Source organism: Papio anubis, chromosome 7 (assembly GCF_008728515.1).
Source record: "Papio anubis isolate 15944 chromosome 7, Panubis1.0, whole genome shotgun sequence".
NCBI lineage: Eukaryota > Metazoa > Chordata > Mammalia > Primates > Cercopithecidae > Papio > Papio anubis.
In genome coordinates, this window is record NC_044982.1 from 31,149,313 (window position 1) to 31,155,378 (window position 6,066).

The window sequence follows — 6,066 nt, forward strand, 5'->3', positions numbered from 1 at the left end:
CCACATCCTATTGGCCAAGGAAAGTCACAAGGCCAGCTCAGACTCAATGAGCTGAGAAACAGACTTCATTTCTTGACACGAAAAATTTAAAGAATTGTGGCAATTTCTGCAATCTCCTACAGATGAGAAGCCATTGGAGTTGGAAAAGCAGAGGAGTGACATGCTCTGACTTAGGTTTTAAGAGCATCTCTCTGGACACAGTTGAGATTTTACTATAGGGGAGCAAAGTGGAAGTAGGGAGATGAGTTAGGATTTCAGTATTGGATTATTGCAACCATCCAAACAAAAGATGCTGGCAGCGTAGGCCACTTAGACAGTGATGAAAGTGGTGAGAAGCGGGCCACGTAAAAAGCAAAGTCTGTGTTTCTCTTGTTTATAGTCATATGCTCAGAGCCTAATAGATGCCTAGTAAATGGTTTTCAGATGAATGGATGCACAGTGAATTCCTTTTTCTCTTCATTTATGGCACTTATGACCTGCATTATCTTATTTCATCTCTCACCCCTAGTGTATTAAAAGCTCTTTCAGGACAATAATAGTCATATTTATGTTTCATTCAGTTTAAATTACATTTATTTATCACCTATTATGGAGCAGAAATCATAAATATGCATAAGACAGAGACTCTGCCCTCACAGAAAGAAAAAAATGTAGTCAAATAACCAAACAGGTTATTATAAATTCTACAAGTGGTCTAAGTAAACACTTGTTGAATGAATGATTGCTTGGTTCCCCATCAATGTACTGATTTAATATTTAACAGAGACTAATGAGGAGAGAAATGCAAAATTAGTTCTTACCTAGAAAGATGGGTCTTACTTAATAGTACTAATTATATATTATTTTTAAATATTTAAGATTAAAAAATAATAAACACTTATGTAGCCACCATTAAGCGTAAGAAATAAATTATGAACAGAGCCGAAGCTTCCTTCATTCCTTCCTAATTCCACTTCCTCCCCAACCCAGGTAACCCATTATCCAGATGTGGGGTTTATCATTCTTATGCATTTTTCTATACTTGAACCACATCTATATCTATGCCTAAGCAATATATAATACTGTCCTGCAGGATTTTAAACTTTTTACCTTGCTAATATTTTTTATTTGATTTTCAGCATAGTATCTGAATGGTAATGGCAAGGTTTGGGATATAGGCATCCCACTGAAGTTATCCTGGAGAACTCCAGGAAGCTACCAAGTAATAGTTATAATAAAACCGGCATGTGCTCAGTGAACGTCAGCCTAAAGCCTAAAGATAGTGCTAAGGTAGTGGCTGCTGGATACTACAAACCCTTATGCTGACAGCTGGCTCACATAGGGCCTGGTACAAATTAGAAAACAGTGCCACCTCTAGGAGGCAACCTCATACCAAAGTGTATGGCCTGGCAAGCCCTCACTTGACCTCTCAGGTCAGAGCCCTTGAACAGTGAACAACCTGCACAACTATACCTAGCATCCTTGCCATATGTTACTTACTGTGTACCAGGAATAGTATATGAATTAGGTCCATTTAATTCTCATGACAGTCATAGGAGGTAGGCACCATTTTCCCACCTCACCTCATTTTATGTATGTGGAATATTGAGGCACAAGGAGATTAGGTAACATTCCCAAGATTATACAGCTAGAAAAGTCACTGGAGCTAGGACTCCAGGCAATTTGGTTCAATGCTCATAAGCACCATGCTCTACCACCTCTCATTTTAGTCTTCCCCAGGATTCCACAGAGCAGGTATTATAATTAGATTCTAAAATTTATATGCAATTAAGGCACAGAGAGTTTGATCATTTGCCCAAGGTCACACAGCTAGCAAGTGACAGAGTCGGGAGCAGTCTAACGTATTCAAACAGTAAACAGCTGCCAAGATGCTACTCAGCTCCAGGCTCTCATTAGAAGAATGCCAAGAAATAACCATACCTCCAAACATCCTGCCCTTAGATTACTTTATTATGCTTGGAACTCTTGTAATTGCTGTAATAATTACTAGGAACTTGGATATAGCTGTTTTACTTGGTATAAACTTTCTAGAAACATGTTCAGGAAAAAAATTCAAAAGACCTCTCCAGTTTGAAATAATGAAGGGTGGGAGAATGTGGGAGGGGTAGGGTCACATGCATTAAAATGCCTGAATTGCCCTAAATTTTTAAAAGAAATATAGTTGGATTACTTTGGGATAAAAGACTCCTCAAAAGACTCTGAGCATTTATGATATTTTAAGAGTAAAGGTAGGCTGGGTGCGTCGGCTCACGCCTGTAATCCTAGAGCTTTGGGAAGCCGAGGCAAGCAGATCACTTGAGGTCAGGACTTTGAGGCCAGCCTGGCCAACATGGTGAAACCCTGTCTCTACTAAAAGTACAAAATAATTAGCTGGGCTTGGTGGCGCACTCCTGTAGTCCCAGCTACTTGGGAAGCTGAGGCATGAGAATTGCTTGAACCAGGGAGGCGGAGGTTGCAATGAGCCGAAATTGCCCCACTGCACTCCAGCCTGGGTGACAGAGCAAGACTCTGTCTCCAAGAAAAAAAAAAAGAGTAAATGTAGAGCCTCCTGTTTTAGTTATCTATCGCTACACAATGAATTACCTTAAACAACTTTAAACAATAAGCATCTATTTATCTCACACAGTTTTTGAGAGGCAGGAATCTAGGAACACCTTGGCTGAGTGGTTCTGGCTCAGGGCCTCTCATGAGGCTGCAGCCAAGTTATCAGCTGAGGCTCTGGTCATCTGAAGACTTGATTGAGGCTGGAAGATTCATTTCTAAGATGGCTCCCTCATACGGCTGTTGGTGAGACATCTCAGTTCCTCCCCACACGAGTCTCCCCACGGGGCTGCCTGAGTGTCCTCCCCATAACATGGCAACTGGCTTCCTGGAGAGTGAACAACAAGAGACAGAGAAAGAAAGAAAGAGAAAGAGAGAGAGAGAGAGTGAGAGAGAGAGAGAGAGAGAGAGAGAGAGAAAGGAGTTGCAGTGCCTTTTATGACCTAGTCCTCCATCTTTGTTCTACTCGTTAAAAAGGAGGCAGGGGCGGGTGGCATGGCTCATGCCTGTAATTCTAGCACCGTGGGAGGCCGGAGGCAGGAGGATTGCTTGAGTCCAGGAGTTCGAGACCAGCCTGGGCAACATGGTGAGACCTTGTCTCTACAAAAAATTAGCTGGGCAGAGCTGAGGTGGAAGAATCGCTTAAGCCCAGGAGGTGGAGGTTGCAGTGATTTGAGACTGAGCCACTGCACTCCAGTCTGGGTGACAGAGCGAGACCCTAACTTAAAAACAAATAAAAAAAAAAGTAGAAGGGAGGCACTGAGTACAGCCCACACTTGAGGGGAGGCAAATGAGTCTCTACCTTTTGGAGGGAGGAGTATTAAATAAAGAATGTATGGACTTAAAATCATCATATTCCCCAACTGATTTCTGGGGAGACATTTAGCTGGATGTAAGCAATCTGATATGAGGTCGAGGGGGAGTTGAGAGGCAGCATTCTGGTCCTGGCTTTGCCCCCAACTGACTCTCAGATTGTAGGAAGGTCTCCTTTCCTCTCTGAGCCACTGTTTCCCCAGGTGTAAATTTGGTGGCAGGGAATGGCAGAGAGGAAGAACACTAGAGTCCACTTTGTGAATCTCAGTTTGGCAGAAGGAAGAAAACCCTACCTTGTTCTTTCATGGTTCTATTTCCTCTGGTTGGGAGCAACAGACCCTGCAGCCAGCGCGGTCTAGAAGATATCAGCAGGAGACTTCACCTCTCTGTGCCTCTTTCCAAACCTAGAAAACGGGAGGATATCACCAATATCATAGGGTCGTTACAAGGATCAAATGAGTTAAGGTTTGTAAAGTTCTTAGAATAGTCTCTGGTACACAGGCAACACAACATGAGTTTTTAACTTAAAAAAAGACAAAAACAAAAACCTTATACTGCTTTAACTAAATATGGCCAGCAGAGTCCTGTAGCAAGCTGCTTTCATGAGTAGACTGAAGTGATTTCTAACTAGAGGTGACCCAGCTGACAACCCATGTAGCATGGGTTCCCACCATTCAGCACAGCCCCTACCCCTTGCTGTGCCAAGGAAATAACCTTTTAGTTGCTGGATCCTGGGGAGGTGGGAAGAGGGGTGGTGCCAAGGGAGGAAACTCCAAGGATTTAGGGAAGCAGCTACTTGTCAACCTCTATTTCAGCGTTTTAATACCATTGCCTATTGGATCATCCTTGTTCAAAATCAGTAGCAGGATATACTGCACATAAATGGGTTCTTAAGGTAATTGAAAACACGTTTTTTAAAAGTGCAACAAACCTGCTATAGTCTTACCAGTTCAGTCCCCCTGTTCCTTTGCTATTCCCAGTGCCAGGACAAATAGAAACTTCAGCCCAACGCCTGGTGAATCTGCCCTCTTCAAAGACTTCGAAATCTAATTGCCTGATATTTCACAAGAGCAGAGGTGCTCTGGCCCAATCGTTAAGGAAACGAGAGCAGAAGAGCCACGCAGGCAGAAGCCTCCTGGGAGTCCGTGGTGTGGCCCCCCTGGTCTGGCTCACTGCAGAACGGAGCACTTCTCTTTCGTGAGAATCATTTCAGAAGTCAGGCTTCCTTCCCTGGAAGGAGGTGCAAAATCTCCCAAGGCCAGAAAGAAGGAAGGAAATTCTAGCTTGGGACTTAGCCTCAGATATTTCAATGTAGGTGGCCTGGTGGGGGCCTGAGCATGGGTGTCTTTTAAAAGCCCCCAACTGGCTCTGACACAGCGATTTGATGGAGGAGAAATCCTGCAGCGATTTCTCCAGTAGGGGGCAGTTTGTGGCCTCAGGGTCGAGCTGGGCTTCCGGGCCAAGAGGGGCAGACACAGCGGGCCCTCTTTCGTCTCCGTTCGTTCTTTCTCACCTGCCTGGGGGCAGAAAGGAGCCGGGCTCCCTTGGCCTCATTAGCACCAACGGACTCCCGCTTTCTGAGGTTAACCAGCCCGGAATCTGTTCTCATCATCCGCCTTGAGCTCGCACTTGATCTTTTTGGGTTAACCCCCAGTTCAAGTCACCAATGCATGCCAAGCAAGAGCTTGTGAGAGGCAGGAAGTGTGAGCCGGTGCCCTCGGCGGCTGCCCGGGCCGCTGGCGGTCTGGGTCTTTCGGGGCCACAGTGCGTTGCTTTCCCTCTGCAAGGCAGTTTCACTTTCCTAGAGCGCTGGCCCTGCATTCCCCAACAGCCTATCATCTAGTTATTAAAGATGAAACCCAGGGAGAAGAAAGGAGAATCTCCTGAGAGTACATGCAAATGTCCCCAGGCCCCCAGGGGCCCCGCGCAGAGGGGGCTCGAGGCTGGGGGTGGGGGGAGGCCTTGCGTCTGTGTCGCCTGCCCCACCAGACCAGGATTCCCAGGTTATCCCCACTCCCCTGATCCACTGATACTAAACTCACTCTCTTTTTTTTCTGAGTTCCATCTGAGCGCCCCGCTGACAGTCGCCTTTAAAAGAGTTGGCCGCCACTATTTTGTTATTTGAGCTAAAATAATAAAAATCCCCTAGCCGCTTTAATGTTTTTTTGGTGGAAAAAGCACATATGGTACATCTTCACTGCTCAGAAGATGGCTAAAGGGGATTTTTCTCAAAGTTTCCCAAACAAGTAGGGAAAACATTTACCTGAGGGCGGAGCCCTCCAGTAAGGGGGCCAGAGTGGGTGGCCAGGTGATGAAGGGGAAATCCCGTGGTGGAGTGGCCTACAGTCCATCACTCTCCGGCTTTACAGCCTTGGAGGAAGCGTCTTAGGAGGGGTGTGGCTGCCCTTCATAAGGCCAGCCCCAGAGGGTTAGAACCCGTTTCCTCAACTGTGGCACTCTTGATATTTTGGGCGGATAATTCTTTGTTGCGGCGGGCCATCCTGTGCATTTTAAGATGTTTAGCAGCTTCTCTGGTCTCCACCCACTAGATGCTGGTAGAACCCCCAGTTGTGAAAATTAAAAAAAAGTCTCTAGAATTACCAGATGTCCTACGGGAGGAGACGCTCAATCACCCCAGGTGAGAACCACTGGGTTAAAAAACATGCTGCATCCAAAGCTCCTGTTCTCTTGGTCAGTCTGGGCCTGGTGGCT

The 6,066-nt window shown here is 45.6% G+C and overlaps 1 long non-coding RNA gene across 1 annotated transcript; it reads right to left on the minus strand.

Moving 5' to 3' along the window:
• Positions 1–2,450: 2,450 nt before the first annotated feature.
• LOC116275700 lies at positions 2,451–4,856 on the minus strand. The gene is made up of 3 exons (XR_004184863.1): positions 4,301–4,856; positions 3,648–3,758; positions 2,451–2,869 (listed from the first exon to the last, which is right to left on the minus strand). It is a non-coding gene; the product is annotated as an uncharacterized LOC116275700 (long non-coding RNA).
• Positions 4,857–6,066: the final 1,210 nt, after the last annotated feature.